The 17,956-nt window shown below is 45.0% G+C and overlaps 1 protein-coding gene across 4 annotated transcripts in view; it reads right to left on the bottom strand.

The window, feature by feature from the left end:
* fam49al (family with sequence similarity 49 member A, like) overlaps positions 1–16,308 on the bottom strand; it is a 30,172-nt gene extending 13,864 nt beyond the window's left edge. For 2 of the 4 annotated variants that reach the window (XM_079287553.1, XM_079287551.1), the window contains exons 1-2: positions 16,006–16,308; positions 3,265–3,348 (exon numbers count right to left, since the gene is read on the bottom strand). The gene's annotated coding sequence lies outside the window, so the exon portion shown is untranslated. Of the gene's footprint in view, positions 1–1,705; positions 1,878–3,264; positions 3,349–9,785; positions 9,856–16,005 lie in introns of those variants that run through there. The other 2 variants (XM_079287552.1, XM_079287550.1) reach the window with 2 other exon arrangements.
* Positions 16,309–17,956: the final 1,648 nt, after the last annotated feature.

Genomic DNA, 17,956 nt, shown 5'->3' with positions numbered 1-17,956 from the left:
GTTGTCCCTGCTCTCAACCTCTTCAGTCCCCCGGGGGCCAGACAGTGTAAACTCGCGCTGTGGAGCTAAATATTATTCAAAATTGGGGTGGGTCGCCCCACAAAATTAGATTTTGTTCTGGTACCAAGTAAAAGGCCAGAGCCAGCACTTAAAAATGAAAAGCAGCGTATATGTTCTAACATGTAAAGGAGAGCTATGTGTCATAATATATAAGGATGCATCATTAATAGGATCCTCTTGAACACATTTTCATTACCACTAAATATTGCCGTTAGTATCTATTCTCAAAACAGAGATTAGCAGATTAGCCGTATCTATACTGAAGGTATCTAACCCCAAGTTTGAACCCACAGTTTAGTAGAGTGTAATCTGCTAATGGGGACGTCAAAGATACGTTCTACAGATACCAAATATGTCGTTATGACCATTTGATTGAGTGTTGCAGCCATAAGGAACACGTAGTCTCACTCGTTAACGTCACACTTGTAAACATCAGACGGCTTCAATAAAGAGGAACAAGCTGACGCAGGGTATAAACGTGATATTGTCAGACAGTGTGGAATTATAACATGCTTTTAACAAACTAACAGCTACTTAAAGAGGACATTTGTGAAAAATGATTGTTCAGGGATCAAAGAGGAAGAGGATTTAGAGGCCACATGTGTCGCATAAAAAGAACACAAAAACCAAGTGGAATGCAATATTCAGAGACGACTCTCAGCCGTGTGAGTGCGAAAGCCTCCCCCCTTCATCCCCCCTCGTTCCCTTTCCTTCTCGATCATAAAGGGCCTTCGGTAGCAGAAGGTGAGCTGCTGCCAAGTTTCACTTCCTCTGTCGTATCCTCAGTGTTTATGTGCTATGTGAGCACATAGCCGAGCCCCCCCCCCCCCCCCCCACCTCTGCAAGAGTGATTAATGGCCAGCGTTACGAGATGCCACCGTCCCTCGAAGGCCCGGCCTTTTCCACTGTAACTCAGCAAGAACGGGTGTTGCAATGCAGCACTGAGGTACAGACGGAGGGATGGAGTTACACCCTCCTGTCGCTGAGACAGCCTGCTGACATTCTCCAAAGTAACGTCCACTTTGTGATACGTTTACAAATCAGCGAGAGAGAGAGATGCTGAGTCACTGCTTTAGCCTGTGAGCATCAGTCCAGACGCGCTCAAACACACTCCATCTCCTCACCTGCTCCGAGATGCACGCTGAACTGACGCTATGAATATATGAATAACCGATTCACATCCTCAGCCTGACGAGGTGATTGCAAAGGCAAGAATGAAAAAATAAATAAAGGGAATCAGGCTGAGATTCAAATCGGAGCCTCATATGAAGCAATGAAAGCTCTCATGTGAGCAGGTGAGTGTGTGTGTGTGTGTGTGTTAGAGGTACAGCGTTCACACACACACACACACACTGAGTCTGGAGCAGCATGTGGCCCATCCTGAGAGCAGCGCTCGGCTGATGGTTGCCAGGATACTGTTGGCCTGGTGATATCGTCTGCACGTCTCAGCAGAAGATAAAAAAAAATAAAAAATGAAAAAGCATCCAGCTCTGCCGCACACACTGGGTCAGTTGCTTACAACGGTGGTCTGATGCACCAATCTTTAGTGGGCAACCAGCAATCAGTCTCTGTATTAATTACAGAACACAAAAACTCACTCAACCTTAAAACAGGAAATCCAGAAACGAACCGTCTCTCTTCTTACCCTCTGTTATTCGCGTGATATACCTCTTCCTTTTATCTCTAGGTTCGTCTCCCCCCGTCCTGTCCTCCTGCGGTCCTTGTCCTCTTGCTTTGTGAAGGCGTTGCTGTTGTTAAATCCCAGGTTAGCCCGGCTCTGAGCGACCACTGCGGTCCCACGGTGCCACTGGTTGCCACTCTGCGTAGAGACTGATGTAAACTTCTGCTCTCGCTCTTTCTTCCCCTGCCTCTGTGTATCTCCGTCCACTTCACACTTCTCTTTTTCAGCCATCTATTTAAAGGCTTGTGGTTTGCTCTATTTGGTCTGCGTGTGCTTGATGCCGCTCTTTATTTCAAGTTGTTTGTAGAAGAAGATACTCTGCTGGGTGAGTTGTATTAAGAGAATAAGATATGTTATTTGCATTTCTGCCTTATTTTATTCCCCCCTCTGGCTGTATCGTCCTTGTTGTGTGTCGGTATCTTTTTTCAACACTTGCACAAACAGAGAAAAGTTCTTCTCTCTTTTCGGCTCTGACGTCAGAATGGGTTCCTCAAAAATATCCCCTCCAGCTCTCCTCTCTGCCTCACTTCTCCATTTCACCACTCAGCAGCACTCTCCCGGCTCCTCTGCCCTTGTCTTGTCACACAACGTCTATGTCGCGGTGCCGTTCAGTCTCACTGGTGGCCCTAAGGTGCAAACAAACCTAAGTGGCAGAACGGAAACGGCAAAAACACACCTTTCCCTCTTGAACTGGTGTCCATAATGGACATAAAAAAAAGAAGCCGTTAGATGTATCACATGCTCACTGTCTGAGCATTAAGACATGGCATTCTGCGAATTAGGAAGTGTGTTTGTTGGCCGCTGGTTTCAATTTCTCTTCGACACACAACGTTTGCAGTCAGCCGGCGTGAAAGTGGAGCAAAGTGCTCGTCTTATGCAACTGCGCAGCACACAGCTCTCATCTGTAGTCCAAGGGAAACCAAACCGAAGGGGCTCCTCAAGTCTTAATAAAGACACGGCTCGGCTCCCGCACGGCGGCTGAAAAGCAAACCTGGTCCAGACTGGAAGCCAAAGCGTTGCAGCGAGGCCTCCCAGCTTCCCTTTCAGCTCTTATTGAAAGATTCCTCCTGTTACAGCCCAGGAGCCTCACCAGTGTGGATTTACTGAGCACAGAAACAGCACTGCTCGTCTTTGCCAAGTCCGAACCACTATTAACTCACCATCAATACCATCTGCACTCCCTTTCTCCATCTGTGTGTCTTTCTCTCTGCCTGGAAAGCACAATGATCTCTCTTTCTGTCACACACTGGCTGATGGGTATTCAGTGGCCTGTGAATCAAACCCATGCAGCAGCTGTACTGTACACAACTGATGCAGCGACTGTCTAGCTCTCATCTTTCCTCTCTACCCATCACCAGTTTCCTTATTCCTAAATTGTCCATCCATCCCTCCGCTCTCCGACTCCTCCATATGGTGTTTCTCTGCCGTGTCCTTATTTTTCAGCTGCTGTTCTTCTTTTCTTTCTTTTTTTTACATTATTTTTTTCTCTCAGCATTTTTCCGCTCCTCATTTTTCATTCCTACCTTCGCTTGTGTTTATCCCTCTGGAACACTTCACTGCATCAACCAGGGCTTGTCAGCTCCTCACAGTGGTTACAGCATCAGCACCTGACAAAGAGACGGACAGGTGGACAAGACAGAAAGATAAATTAACATAAAATTCAACATTGTGTGCACTAGAGTGTTGAGAAAAGCAGGAATGTAGACGTTTTTAGTTTTAAGAAGCATTGAGTCAGCCGTGACAAAGAAAAGCATGGGCAAAGAAAGGGCTATGAAGGGCAAATTAACATAACAACAAAAGATTATACAATAATTATGTAATCAGGCTAGTGCTAGTTTGCCTTCAGGTGAGAATATGATTTTACCTAACGTTAGCTAGCTTAACAGTGAAACTTCAGACACATATTTAACCTGCTACTACGTCTAAACAAGCTGGAGTTCAAACCTGCAATAGCTGTTTTTGTCCAATTGGGGGTGGCAAAAACAAGCAGTTATCATAGCACCAACATATAATCTCTTAACTGAGTAAACACGTTAGCGTACTGTTGTGTAACTAGTCTACATATCTAGAAGATAGAGCAACATAAGCATATATTTAAAGTTGTTTTTGTGTCCGCCCAATGAATGTAAATCCAATATTCACCCTTTGTTTTGGTCTCTGCTAACTCCTGTGATAAATATCTGACTCTTAGCTGCTAAATGCTACATTATGTTCGCTACAGTAGCTAGTTAGCCGCTAACTCTTTCTGCCATTTGGTGCTATAGAGCTGGTTCTTTCGAGCTTCTTCTTTCACTGAAAACAGCTGACTGATGAGGGGAGTGAACAAAACAGTAAAAACCAAAATGGCTTTTTGGTCCTTTTGGTGACCAGAACACTGAAACAGTTCGCTGAAACGAGCTCAAAGCTCGGCAGCGCTTAGAGGAACTGCAGATTCAGGTGATAATTTGAGCTATAAAGTTTCTACCCAGCATTAAAGCACTTGTGGATCCTGGTCAGAAACAAAAGATGTCAAACCACAATGATCAGTATTTCGCTTCCAAAAGCTACATCAGTCTATCGGAGAACCTAGAAGGTGTTTCTTTCTCTCCCTTTTTCTACAGTTCGATAATGGATCGAGCTCATTAAGCTTATCTCAGTCATTGTGCGGCTCTCACAACTCCAGCGCCGCCTTACCCGCTGCCTGGTGTAACTATTAACACAACTGCTGCTGCTCTTGCATCATCGAATCTCATCAAGAGAGAGTGCAGACAGCAGAGAGGTGCGGGCCTTTGAAGAATAGTTGCCAGGGAAACACAGCCTCTTATTCTCATGGAAACACAGTCGGGTACCGTTCGGTGTTCGCAATCAGGTGGATTGGATGGCCGGATGGATGGATGGATGGACTATACTCTCCTCCTCTAAAAGGTTGTAAACCAGACCATCCACTCCTGTAATTACATGTCTTTTACCTTAACGCTTATTGACCTCTCCTCTCAGTGAAAGGGCAAAGATCAAGTACTGCACAGGATGCTGAGGTCAAGAGAGGTGAAGACCTGAACTGTGACACTGATGTTAACGCGTGTGCACAGAGTTAAAGTTTTCTACCCGTTGCACTTTAAAACTGACGTGAATTGGTAAAAACTGTGTCTGCAATGAGTCAAAAGTGAAAGCCCCTCAGAAAACTCCCATCATGTGCATTCCCTCATGTTTGGAACCACGGAGAAGAAGTTGTTTAAGGTAGAGGCTATCATTAACGGAAGGCCAGCAGCTGTTGTCGTGAATATCAATGGATTTTTCACATCAAATTGAAAGCAGACATATCATTTTACTCCTGCTTCAGGGCCCTGACTACACAGTTTGATGGATTACCATTTTCAATTCTGTTAATTAGTTGAGTGCGTTAATTTGCCATTGGAGCTCCCTGCCACTTGTTTGCTTTCTCAGCACTGCTGTTGAAACGGATCTATACACAAACTTCAACTTCCGTCTCTGTACTTGCTATATGAGGCTTTGAGATGCAACTGCATACACTTTAATTCGATTTAGTTTACCTGAGTCATGTTTAAACTTTGATTCAAATTTTCACATTTTATAAAACACCGGCAAGCGTTGACATTTTGTCCCGTGAGTCAAGATAACGTCAACCACACTCTTTCCCTAAATCTAACCGAGTGGTTTTGTTTGAATTTAATTATTCTTAAAACGCACTTTGCATGTAGCGAGTGAATATTAACACGGCGTCACTGACATGTCTAAAACCGACGCTACAGGGGTACGTAGAGCTGACTGAGCATTGATTCCTCCCAACAGTATCCCCTCATTTGGGGTTTTTGATAATGGGAGACGATGACACGTCGTTCCCAACTCTCTCATAGCTGATCAGCTGATCTGGTGGCTCTAAAGGCCACAACATAAGATTCATTCATATCATCTCTACGACACATTCGGTGGACACTGCCCTGTCCAGTTGCATATGGATTTCTTCTTTCTCCACAGATTTAGTCTGTGTGAATACAATTTTTTTTGTTTTGAAGTATTTAAAGTCAAAACTAATGCGTTCAGATTCCTGGAAGACTTTGATATCGGAGCTGTCACTTAATGAGCCCGTCATGAATCAGTGTCCCGCTAATCAAATATTCGACTACTCTGCAGCCTCCAGTGAGCAGACACTGAGAGAGAAGTCTGACCAGTCAGAGGGACAAGCCTTTCAATATATAGCTGCTTTTACCGCGATCTCAGAAAGAGATGGCGAGAGAGTCTGGGGGGGAGGAAAGGGAGAAAGTAAGAGATCACAGAATCATTGTCTGCAGACATCTGCCCGTTTAGTTGAGAGTCCAAACCAAAATGTGAAATATAGAATGCGCAGTGTTACTTTACTGTATATCGATGTAAGTATGCATCATGCGGATGCTGGTGGTAGGTGGGAAGGAAAATGGATGATTACATACTGGAGGACAGATCTGTGGGAGGAGATGAGATGAGAGAAGAGATGAGGAGACAAAGAGCTAGTATGAGGAGTCTAATGGGAGGTGGCAGTGTCAAACCCAACTAGACCAACGGTAAAGATTGACCGCCGATGGAGTGCTACAGCCAATTTGCCTCAGGCCTAGACACACACACACACACACACACACACACACTCTCTCACACACAATTAGATACTGCCGTCCCTGAGGTGAGCAAAGGAGAATAAAAGGGGAGATTGGCTGAGCGTGAGAGCAAAGGATGAAGCGCCAAATAGCAAAAAAGAGCGGAAAATGGAATGAAGATGTTACGATTCTTCAGCCTCACCCCTCCCCTCTCTCTCTCTTTCTCTCTCTCCCTCACACACACACACACAGCTGAGTCCAGAGCAGTGCACAGTGCCTTATGAAAGGGCGATTGCAAATGAGCATTGTGATTCTGTGCTGCGAGGCTGACAAAGAGAAAGAGGTGGATAGAGTGAGAGACAGAAAGAAATGTCAGCGGGAGAGAGGGAGAGAGGGTATCGCATGTTTAGGCTGGAACTTAAATCCGTTTTCATTGTGAACAAGCTTCAGTTTGATCATTCTTTCAGTTGAAATAAAGAAATGAGGCAGCAACTGATGGATTTCAAGGCTTATTTGCTCAGCGGTGGATAAAAACCGAGCTCTAATGTCTCTATCATGTAAATAGTATGAAGGTTTATATGCATTATGTGTATTTGCAGTATCCTGTTTGTCAGAGGGTCCAGCACGAGGGATTGGGAGTACAATTCCATTTTAATGCTCAGTTTTCTTTCTTTTCATTGCCACAGAGATGAATTATATTTAATGCAGCCATTAATATTTGAATACCACAATTTGGCTCTTGGGCGTTTTGAACCTTGGAAAAGCCGAGTTGTAAAAAAATCAGCTTTGAGTTGCATTTTTAACAACAGTTTCCTCTCAGAGCTTTGGCTGTCAGAGGATGAGTGAATGTACAGTCAGCTCTTGTTGTCCTTATTTGTGATGTGGGATGCCAATTAGCTGCTATCAAAGGAAGCGCTATAGGCTTTTAGGGCTCTACACACACACTCGCAGGGGGGCTCGTGATGTGTGTGCGTGCATACCCTCGTGTTACTGTCATTGCTGAGGCTGTGGTTGCACCCCCCCCCCTTTCCTTGTCCTTCCCTGACCCCCTGCTATCTGTAAACAAAGAGGGAAGCGATATACGTCTGTACAGCCAGAAACTCTTTGTCCCTGACGGACTGCTTACACACTGCTTCATGTGGGTCAGGGCAGTGTGTGTGTGTGTGTGTGTGTGTGTGAGAGCAGAGACCTGTAGGTACAGTATGTGTTTCTGTTTGTGTGCGTGTATGTCCACATTGAATTGAATTAATTTGCGCTGAACTGGTTTGACTTGAATCAAATTGAACTGGAAAGGTAGACTCAGTAGAATGCAGATCTCCGCCAGGTGTGTCTGCAATGACCAGTGCTGCAGCGTGTGATTGAATAAATACATCCCACAATTGGCTAACTCCCAGTCTATACACGAGTGGGCTGTAAGGTGTCGTAAAACACACAAAGTTCAAACTCAAAAACAAGCGGCGACGTAGTCGTCCTACAAGACATTTGATCCAAACTAAATGAAACTCGCCAAGCTGTTTGCCCACATAGCAGCGATGTGCTCAGCAGTGTGGTTATCCGTAGTTGTTCTAGTCAAACACCATCTAAAGCACTCTGTCGGTGGGTGCAGAGTAGCGGTGATGCACTCAGCTGTGTTATCACTCGTGTCCCTATCGGCCGAGGGCCTGTTAAGAGTCGTGGGTGATGAGTCAGCAGGCAGTCAATGGCAGTATAAAACAGGCAACAAAAGATGTTTTGAGAAAGTGTGAGTCCCCGCAACCACCAGAGGTCCTTGAGCATGCAGCCATAACTGGACATGCAGAATATATAAGGCGGTTTGCTGCAGAAGAATGCGAGATTAGCCGTGGACAGACACAGAGGTGCACACATGCACAAGAGGGTCGCATGATCCCTCTTGTGGAGACAGCTAAACATCTGTGTCTGTGTGCAAAACAGAGAGTGAGCGACAAGGACTTCCATAAAACAGTATGAAGGCAGTTTGAACTTAACTACCTGCTGCCTCGTGGTGATTCTCCTCTCTCCTTCAACTCTCCTTCACTCTCTCAGCTCAGTGTCTCTCTGTCTGTTCACTTCCCCTCCTATACGTCAGCCGTTGTTCTCTTCTTTAACACAGTTATATGACCGGTTTGTGTGGCAGTCAGACATCTAAATTCCTTCTCTCTCATTCTGGGGTGTTCCGACTGTATTTTTATTTTTAAAGATTATTTTCTTTGTCTTTCTTTGCCTTCATTGGACGGTTGCTGATCGTACTGCCACAAACTGACAACATGGCACGAGAGAGAACGGAGTGACATGCAACGAAGAAGCCCAGTCAGGATCAGACCGGAGATGTTGTTGTTTGTATCTAAGGTACCAAACTCCCATTCTGATATAGATAGATAGATAGATCAGTCTACAGATGAATTTGTACATGAAATTTCTTAAAACTGTTTGGAAAGTGTTGACTCGTGCAGCCACAAACATTTCACTGGCACTACTCCATCTCGGTCTCTTTAAAAGTATTCTCATGGCGTCATTGTACGCTACTTGAAGTCTCTGTAGACTCTTTTTTTTGTAGTTTGACCACAAGTGTGCAGTGTAGAGTGGAGTACAATATGCTCTGGACAGAGACATCTTCACTCCATCTGTACACACACCAAACTTGCGTGAGAGACTGTTTGCTTGTGCAGACATCATACCACATTGCCTGGAAATGTCGTTATCATCAGACATGTGTTCTGTTAAAAAATGACCAAGATATTTTACTTCACTACAGACACCAAGATTATTGTCAGACAATTTATGATATATTCTTAGTAAGTCTATAATGTGTACACACGAGAAAAAAATGCCAGTACACTAATATATCACAATGGGAATAGATAATAATAGGAATAGCAGGAAATCTTCAGAGTGGTATTGGAAAAGCATTTTACTTTCTCCTGCACAAAACAGAAAAGTAGACCTGACTCATTTCCTCATCTGGTGGTTTTCTGAGTTTTGTGCACTTTGATGGCTGTTCCCCTGGTTGAAAAGAATAACTGATCCAATCAGAGTCTTGTAGGTGGGACCAAGAACGACGACGTCGTTTTCCAGAGCGAGAAAATGATGAGAGGAAAACCAACGCAGCAGGTACATGTTGTAAACCGACTCACAACAACCAAGCTTAGTTCCACAATGTGACAAACTTTAAGTTAAATGCTCTTAGAAAGGAATATCACAGCTGACTGAAAAGCCTGTTGGCGTGATAGAAACGTCACTTACAAAATAAAAACCTCACCCGAAAGCTGCTGACAGAAACTAAAGAAAGACCAGAAACAAAATTGACGACGGAGAGAATAATGGAATGAAAATGAAAGGACTATTTCTTCTTGTGTCGTTGGAATTGGGACGCAGCAGCACATGACTGAATGAATGAAGTGAAAAACTGAATGATGAATGAATGAAGTGAAGAAACTATATCCAGCTCGGTGCGTCGAAGTCGTCCACCCTCTACATACCGGGATGAGACGGCATGTCCTTGGAGGAGACGATGCTCCATCACACTGTGCTGCAGTGTGTCTCGCATGGCAGAGGATGCAGTGTTACACTATTCCTGGTCCCACTGGGAGGGGCAGAATAGCAGCAGCAGCAGCAGCAGCTTTCAAATGTAGGAAATTGGCTGCGATGTAACGTACGGGCTCAAGATGACGCTGAGAAAAAAAATGAAAAAAAGATGACACAGGATGAGAATGAACGAAAAGAAAAGTCGACTTGTGACGTTCTGGTGGATCCCCAGTGTGAAGGTTTGAGATCTTGGCTGTTATTGTGGTTTATTTCTGTCCAGTGAGTTATTTTTGAGTTAAATACCGATTCTTTCTTTGTTTGGTGCAAAAAGAACGATATATAGAGAACATGAATGCGCCCTGGCTCAAGCTGAACTAATTCGTGAGCAAGTGTGTGTTTGTGTGCACAGAAAGGTAAAAAAAACCAAAGATATAGAGTGTTTGTGTATCTCGTCTCACAAGCCTGATCAAACACTGGACACAAGCATGGTTGCCAGCGCCTCAGTGTGCCCACGGCCGATCTGGCATACACACATGTGGAGAAGCACACACACACACAAAGATATCAACATACAAAGACATACAGAGATGATACTGAAATGAGAATTAACCGTTCACGAAGCCCAACCCCCTCCTTTGATTCTGTTGTCAAGCTTCACGTTCTTGCACAACACATTTACAATGATAACGATGAGTCTGTCACTCCAAATCTTTGGTAATTTTATCAACAATTGATTCGTGATTTCACACGTAGACAAAAGCAGGTTGTTCGTCAGTTGGTGGTCCATGTTTTTGTACTGCAGGGTAGAGCTGGTTGGCCTGAGGATAACAGGACAATGTGATCATTTTAAGATCGGACAGTATTCATCAGTTCATTTTATAGAGAGATATACTTGGTCGAGCAACACAGAGGTTATGGTGGTTTCATTTATGCTTTGTTGGTTTCACCTTTATATACCTCTGCCAGGTGGACTTTGTGCCTGGTTACGATTGCTGAGCTGTGATTGGAGAATCGCTGTTCGGGCTGTTAACCAAAGGCCAACTGAAGAACAGATACCAAACAAATATCATGTCTGTTACACTAAATGCACTCTGTTTTTAATACGAGATAGTCAAAGGGTTCCACTCTTATTTTAGTGTATTTATCTCAAGCCTCAGCAACCAAACAGTCAGTTATATTATCCGGCAGAATTTATGAACAGAGCTGGAGCCTCGATTGAGATACCATCGCTAAGTAGATATTTTGCCTCTTCACTTATTGCGCGCTAATTGCAATACTGTCTCGCTTCCTCTCTTCCCGCTCTGCTTTCTTTAGCCATCCATCGGCTTTAATTGGCTTCACCTTCCCATTGAATTGGGGTTATTGATCTTAAATATGACCAGAGGGCGGGCGTTTGTGCTGTTTATTGACGTTAGTGGACAGCAATTGATCTGATCAACAGACAACAGGCCCACGATACTGTAGGAAGTCCTCGGAGAGCAGATCTGAAGTAATCCGATTACATCCAGAAATTCACCATCTCCTCTTTTATTGCCATCGAAAGAGAGAGTTTGACAAGCCAAGTCATGTCTGGTTAGACGTAGACTCCCAGAGGCAGGAGAGCATTGACTGTGGCCTGTCTCCGTATCTTACTGGATGTAATGTCACATATATTTCAAGGAGTTTCAGCAGGACACCCGTAACAAGGATGGTGTTAATAAGACTTTTCAGTAGTCTCCACAAGTGCCAGTCAGCATCGAGAGTTGGGTGGTATGATCAAAGAGTTATCAGATCTTTGCTCCCTTGTCACTGCGAATTTAATCTCACTGTCTGCCGAAATCTATTTCCTCACTGAGTTACTTCATAGGCGTGTGGGAAATTAAAGAATTGCTCATTTCGAAACTTGTAAGGCAAGTATTGAGTTAATTAGAAAAAAAAGGTTTTCCTTCAAATCAATCTTTGTTAAACTTAAGTATTTTATTGTCAACTTCCGTCCTTTTTGTTTCTAGACACTCGCTTCGGTAGCCGAGTGTTTTCAGCGCGTGCCTTATAACCGCCAAGGTTTAAGTTTAGGCTCTGGGCCTTCGTTGCATGTCATACCGCGATGCCGCTCGCATGTCTGTAAAGCTGGTAGCTGGTTAGCTTAGCTTAGCATAAAGACAGGAAGCAGGGGAAGCAGCAAGCCTGGCTCGATACAAAACTAACGAAACCTATCGACCAGCACCTCGAAAGCTATGCAGTTCATACATTATATTGTTGTTGTTTGTTCTGTACAAAACTCAAAGTGTCGTTACCTTGAAGTTGCCAGGCAACCAACAGAGACTTCAGTAAGTTACAGTTCCTGGCCGAGAACATTCAAGCCCACTCTAAAACCACAACGAGACGAGACACAAAGTGTTTTTGAGCTTTACAGGTGCTGGCAGGTGGATTTTGGTCCATTTGGACGGAGCCAGGTTTGCCGTTTCCCCCAGTTTCCTGCAGTCTTCATGCTCAGTTAAGCTAAGCAGCTGCTGACTGGAGCCTTCCATCTATCAGACAGACATGAGAGTGGTATTGATCGAACTCTCAGCAAAGAAAGCAGAAAAGCACATTTCCGAAAATGTTGCGCTGTTGTTTAAAGAAATATTGTACGACTGCATATATATGTGTCCACATGCTGGCAGCATCTCCAAATTCTCTTTGGTCTGCAACTCTCTGACAAAGTTGTACAGTATACTAAATATTCTTCTTGCATAGATATAACCAGCCTGCACCCTCCCTCACGCCGCCCCGTCCCCTTTTAACAGGATCATCTCTGCTCCGAGGGAGTAATCCCAGATTTCTGACAATACTGGTTTAAAAACCACAAGATTACCAGGTGGAGACGGATCACATCTCAAATTCCAAACTTATCTCAACCCTGTTCTGCTGCTCCAGTGTGATCCGACCTCTGAACTTCAGTGAAAGCACAAAGGATCATCAACAGCAAGGATCAGAGCTCAAGTGACAGATGTTTGAAAGACAGACGGGTCAGCCAGTCAACAAGATTACGAGTGTTTGGATTAAATGTGGATTGTCGGGCATTTTTGAGGAAATCAGTTTGGCCACATGGACAAACGGATGATGTTGTACTTTAATCAAAGGATTGAAAGCAACATGGTTGCCAGCAAAAAGAGCAATAATCCACCATTGAATCATGAAAAGGATGTTCAGGGTTTGGGTTTTAAAAATCACACATTTTAATGGCAAAATTCGCAAGTACAACTTTAAAATGCTGTAAGATATTATTAACATCCCTGCTTCATCAAACGATGCAGGTAGCAACAAATGTCCTCGTGCCTCTAACTTTCCTTTTGATGCTACGCTTTCTTCGAGCTGCTCCTTCAGGCTGTCCGATCAGCGTCTCTTCGGTGTCAAAATGTTTTGACAAAAACACGTTTTCAGGCGTGAACCGTGACACTTTGGAGTAGCTGCAAACATTTCCGTGTCATTGACGTGTCACTCGTGCCTTATTCATAGACTGCCGGTGAGGATTATGATGCGACCTCAGCCATGTCTAGTTCTGTGAAGGCTGGGAGAGATCAGCACACATCATTACACCTGATGGGCTGTGTTGACTCGTGCTTTAAAGGCGACAAATACTGCGAGAAGCAGCAAACAAGGCAACCACTACCCATCCTCTTACACCCTTACATAACACCCATTCTCTATTCCCAGTCCCTCAACGTGAAATACCCAACATGCGGGAGCCATAAGATTAAACACATCTGGAGCGTGAAACACATGTCATCATGGGACGTGTTGTGTAGCTGTGAACTTGGGGTAATTGCAGTCACGACATTAATTATCTGTGCATATTGTTGAGGAGAAAAGCTTGAAATACACAAGGTGACGTGCATTAAGAGAAATATAAAGAGAGCATCCACCACCTTGACACCCCAACCCCCATTCCTGTCTTCCGCCTTGTCAAACCTGATAATCCTGACACATGCTAAGGCAACCTAATCAGATCCTGCACCTCATATGGACAGAGGAAATGGTACATTGTGAGACACACAGAGCGCTAATCCTCTGGAGGACAGCAGGACAGAATGAATGGCACCGCCACATGCTGCCAACACCATTTTGCGCTGAGCATCTTTTGACTCGATGGGGGTGAAGGAAGTGACGGAATGTACCGGGTTGATGAAGACTGAACGGAGCGGCTTGGAAGGAAATAAATAGTGGGAGCAGGGAGCAATGAATGAGTTAATGACGGAGCGAGAGCGATGAATAAAGGGAGATGGTGCATGACTGACATGAAAGAGAGAGAGAGGGGGTGTGAGACAAAGAGTGACAGAGAAGGAGTGAGAAGAGAGGAGGAAATGCAGACGGGCATGTTTCTATGGGCGCTCAGGAAAGATTTGGGATGAGGGAGTCTTGCATCATCGCGGCAGGCCAATGAGAAGGCTCGGTTACAATGTTCAAAGGGAGTGTCCTAGCAACAGCAGAGTAAATACCATCGCAGCCACCATTCCATTTTAGACCTGAAAAAAAAACCCGATACACACACAGACACACATTGATTAACACACTTGCGTTCTTGCAGCACACACACACTAGCTGTTTCAGTGCACCGTGCTGCTTATTCATACAAGTAAATGGGTTAAAATCTGCATATTTTGATTCATGTTCATACAGTTCATACAGCGAAACCTATATATCACTTACTGTATGTCAGCACATTTCCAACAACAGTAAATTATGACAGACATAAAGCATATATTTTCTGTATTTATTGACATAGACAATGTATGATATTCAGTACTAATGATATGTACATACACACACACACATGGACGAATAAGTGTATGTATAGCTACGTACAGAAATGTACGACAACATGACTTCTAAACCAAATTAGTGTGTGTGTGTGTCGTCAAAGTCAACATGACAGTAAATCATCATTTAATTCGACTCGCACGGATTATAACCAGTCAGTCGATTACAGAGCGATAGGCAGGGACCAGATCTTTCAATTACACACCTCTCCTGTCGGTTTCTCCCCCTCCACCCGCCCATCCGCACTCTAACACCCACAGTTCTTCATCATGCTTTCTCTTTCCACCCGACTGTATGTCCATCTCTCCAGCCACAGCATCGCTCTCCCTCACACATTCCCCCGCACACACAAAGAAGACCTGCAGAGTCACCGGATATAACTTCGAACCCGCTCTGCTCTCCCGCTCCGTCCAACAACCTCATGTACACCGTTTTGCCTCCGACCTGACATTTGGCACATTTGAAGGAACAAAACACCCCTGAAAAGCCTTAGCCATCATTCATTCATTCCTCCATTCAGTTTGTTTCCTCCCTCCTTCCTTCCCTTTCCTTCCTTCCCTCCTCCCTGTTTTCCTCTCTAGTCGCATGAACCCACCTCTTCTGATCAGCAGTGCAATCTGGGGCTATTGTTTTTAGCAGGCTCTTTGCAGAGATGCACACACACACACACACACCTCAAACACCTTACTGTATGAAATTAGACACATTTTGTAGTGATGCTGATATTCGGTAATGCGTGTGTGATAATGGAGCTGAGAAGGCATGCTTGACATGCAATTTACCCACATTGTTTTTAGAACACTCCAGTGCATCAATGTGGTTTATGATGCATGTGCTGTGATGCTTCTAGGTCACATTATTTCCTGTGACCAAACCCTCATCCATCGCTGATTATACACACACATTAAAGCAGACGCCATATTCTCCTGATGGAGTCCTGCTAATACACAGGAAATCTATATTTGCTGAGGTGTGTGTATGTCAGTGTGACTGTGGCAGTGACCGTGCCGCTCTGGCTATAAGCACTGCAGTGAAAGAGGACAAGCCCCAGTTGACCAGCCCCGCGGGTTTGATACGGTCGGGCCAAATTCGAAGCTTCTTCCCTTCCCTCGGGATCCTGACCCACGCTAGTTCTCCACATCCAGTCCTCTCTCCCACAGGCACTAGCGCCGTCCCTCAGCCAACCCCCTCACCCTCTCTTAAACCAAGCACCAGTCAGCCACCAGCCCCAGTCTAGAGTCTAACCCACATCCATCCTCCAGGCTCAGCCTCCTTCTCCAGGAAGAGCCAGCTCGCGGCCTCTCTTTTAGGTGCAGGGTGGGACTGTACGGCCCAGAGCTAAATAGATGGAGTGAGATGAGGAGAAAAAAGGAAGAGAGCGCTGGCTCAGCTTACCGGCTGGGCGTGCAGGAGGGGAGGATGATGCCTCGGACTCTGCTCTTCCTTCCGTCTCTCTGGACCGAGGGTGAAACACAGATGGATGCAGGGAACAAAAGAGAAGGGCAAAAAGGAGACAAGACGCAGACACCGGCCGCTGGTGGCTCGTCAGAGAATGAAGCGAGACGAAAGAAGACCGAGGATGCAGGAAAAAAAGAGGAAACAGGTCCCTGCGTTGCTTTTTCTCTGTCTTCCTTGGAGAGACTCCTTTATCCTTGTGAGCCAGAGGGCTGTGGATTCACCTAAACACTGAGCACACGCACTGCCTCACGCCACACAGCCCTCCCTCTTCCTCTCGCTCGCTCTCTGCACTAAAGACAGCAGCTGTTGGTCGATGATAAATAGAACACCATGTCCCCCTCCCTCTCCCCTTCTCCTCCTACCACGCTCACTCACAAAGACCCCCACCACACACACACACACACACACACACACACACACACACACACACACACACACACAGCATGTCCTCACAACACCCCCTCCCCCTTTGACTAACGTCTACCACTATAGCCTGCTGGCAATAAGAGGAGGGGGCACCACCTGTGTGTGTGTGTGTGTGTGTGTGTGTGTGTGTGTGTGTGTGTGTGTGTGTGTGTGTGTGTGTGTGTGTGTGTGTGTGTGTGTGTGTGTGTGTGTGTGTGTGTGTGTGTGTGTGTGTGTGTGTGTGTGTGTGTGTGTGTGTGTGTGTGGTGCAGAGTTGTATCGTGTTTGACATTGTTTCAGTAGCAGAGTGACTTTTTCTGTCCATATGGTGTGAAAGTGAATCATGGTGAGTAAGGATGTGCAGCAGGGTATTTTTGCAAACTGTGTGGGTGAGCATCGCTCTCTGCTGTGCTGCAGAGAGGGGAAGGAAATTCACTTCATTTGTGGTTAGAGGCAGCGAGAGTGTGAAGGTGTTTGTATTTACTGTGGGAGAAAACAGCACAGATCAACATGGGCATAAATTAACTCACATTTATGAACCGTTCACTTACAGGTCAAGTAACTGCTGTGTGTGTGTGTGAGGACATTTGGGCTCGTCCTCATCTTCGGACAGTTTGAGGCTTCAGACTTGTGAGGTTCAGTTTAGGTTAGGCTGAGGTTAAGGGTTAGGTAAGGCTTGGGTGTAAAGTTGGGATGGGTAAGGTTAGGGGCTATATAATGCAATGAGGGTCCTCACAAGTATGGACGTACATTGTTGTAGGTGTCTGTGTGTGTGTGAGGGGGGGGGGGGGGGCAGAGTGTCTATTGTCTGGTGGTCTTGTACCCAGACCAGTCCTGACCACCCGGGGGACTGGAACAGTTGCAGCATGTAGCTGAAGGCCACATGCTGCCCTGTAACAAAGACCTGGTGTCCCTTTTACAATCAGGTTACGTTGGCGTGTATTTGGGGACAGTGAGAGGAGTCCAGTTGAGGAACTCTTCCCACTGCAGACTACATTCATATTTAAACAGGTTGTTTGGGTCAAATGAGCACCAGGAGACGAGCCTTAAAGATGACAAGCTTGAAGATGCAATCGGACTCCAAAATTGTTGTTTGCACTTTTTTTGCAAACCACAAGAAAAGTTCATTAGAAAAGAACACTTTGAAACAATTTAATTCAAGGCTCACACAGAGTTTGTGTGCACCGATCTCTGATGTGGTCTGTCAAAAGAAAAGCTGTTTGTTGGCATCTGAAAGACCATCGAGCATGCTAGTAGCTAATAATAGCAGAAAAAAAGCTGAGTGTTACTAGTTTGTCTTAAAAGACATTCATTTCTTAAGTCAGTTCAGCGATAACAAAGCTTGCTAATCATTCAGGCTCTGTGCTGTCTGCTAAACCAAAAATGAAAACCAGAGGTTTTAATGACCAACAATAAATATGGGTCTTCCTGTTTTTGTGGTGAATCTTCTGACTGCTACTTTCACAACTACAAAAATACATAG

The sequence above is a fragment of the Melanostigma gelatinosum genome (genome assembly GCF_949748355.1).
Source record: "Melanostigma gelatinosum genome assembly, chromosome: 17".
NCBI classification, from domain to species: Eukaryota; Metazoa; Chordata; class Actinopteri; order Perciformes; family Zoarcidae; genus Melanostigma; species Melanostigma gelatinosum.
The sequence above is the reverse complement of the archived record's forward strand: the minus strand, read 5'-3'. Positions and strand labels throughout refer to the sequence as shown.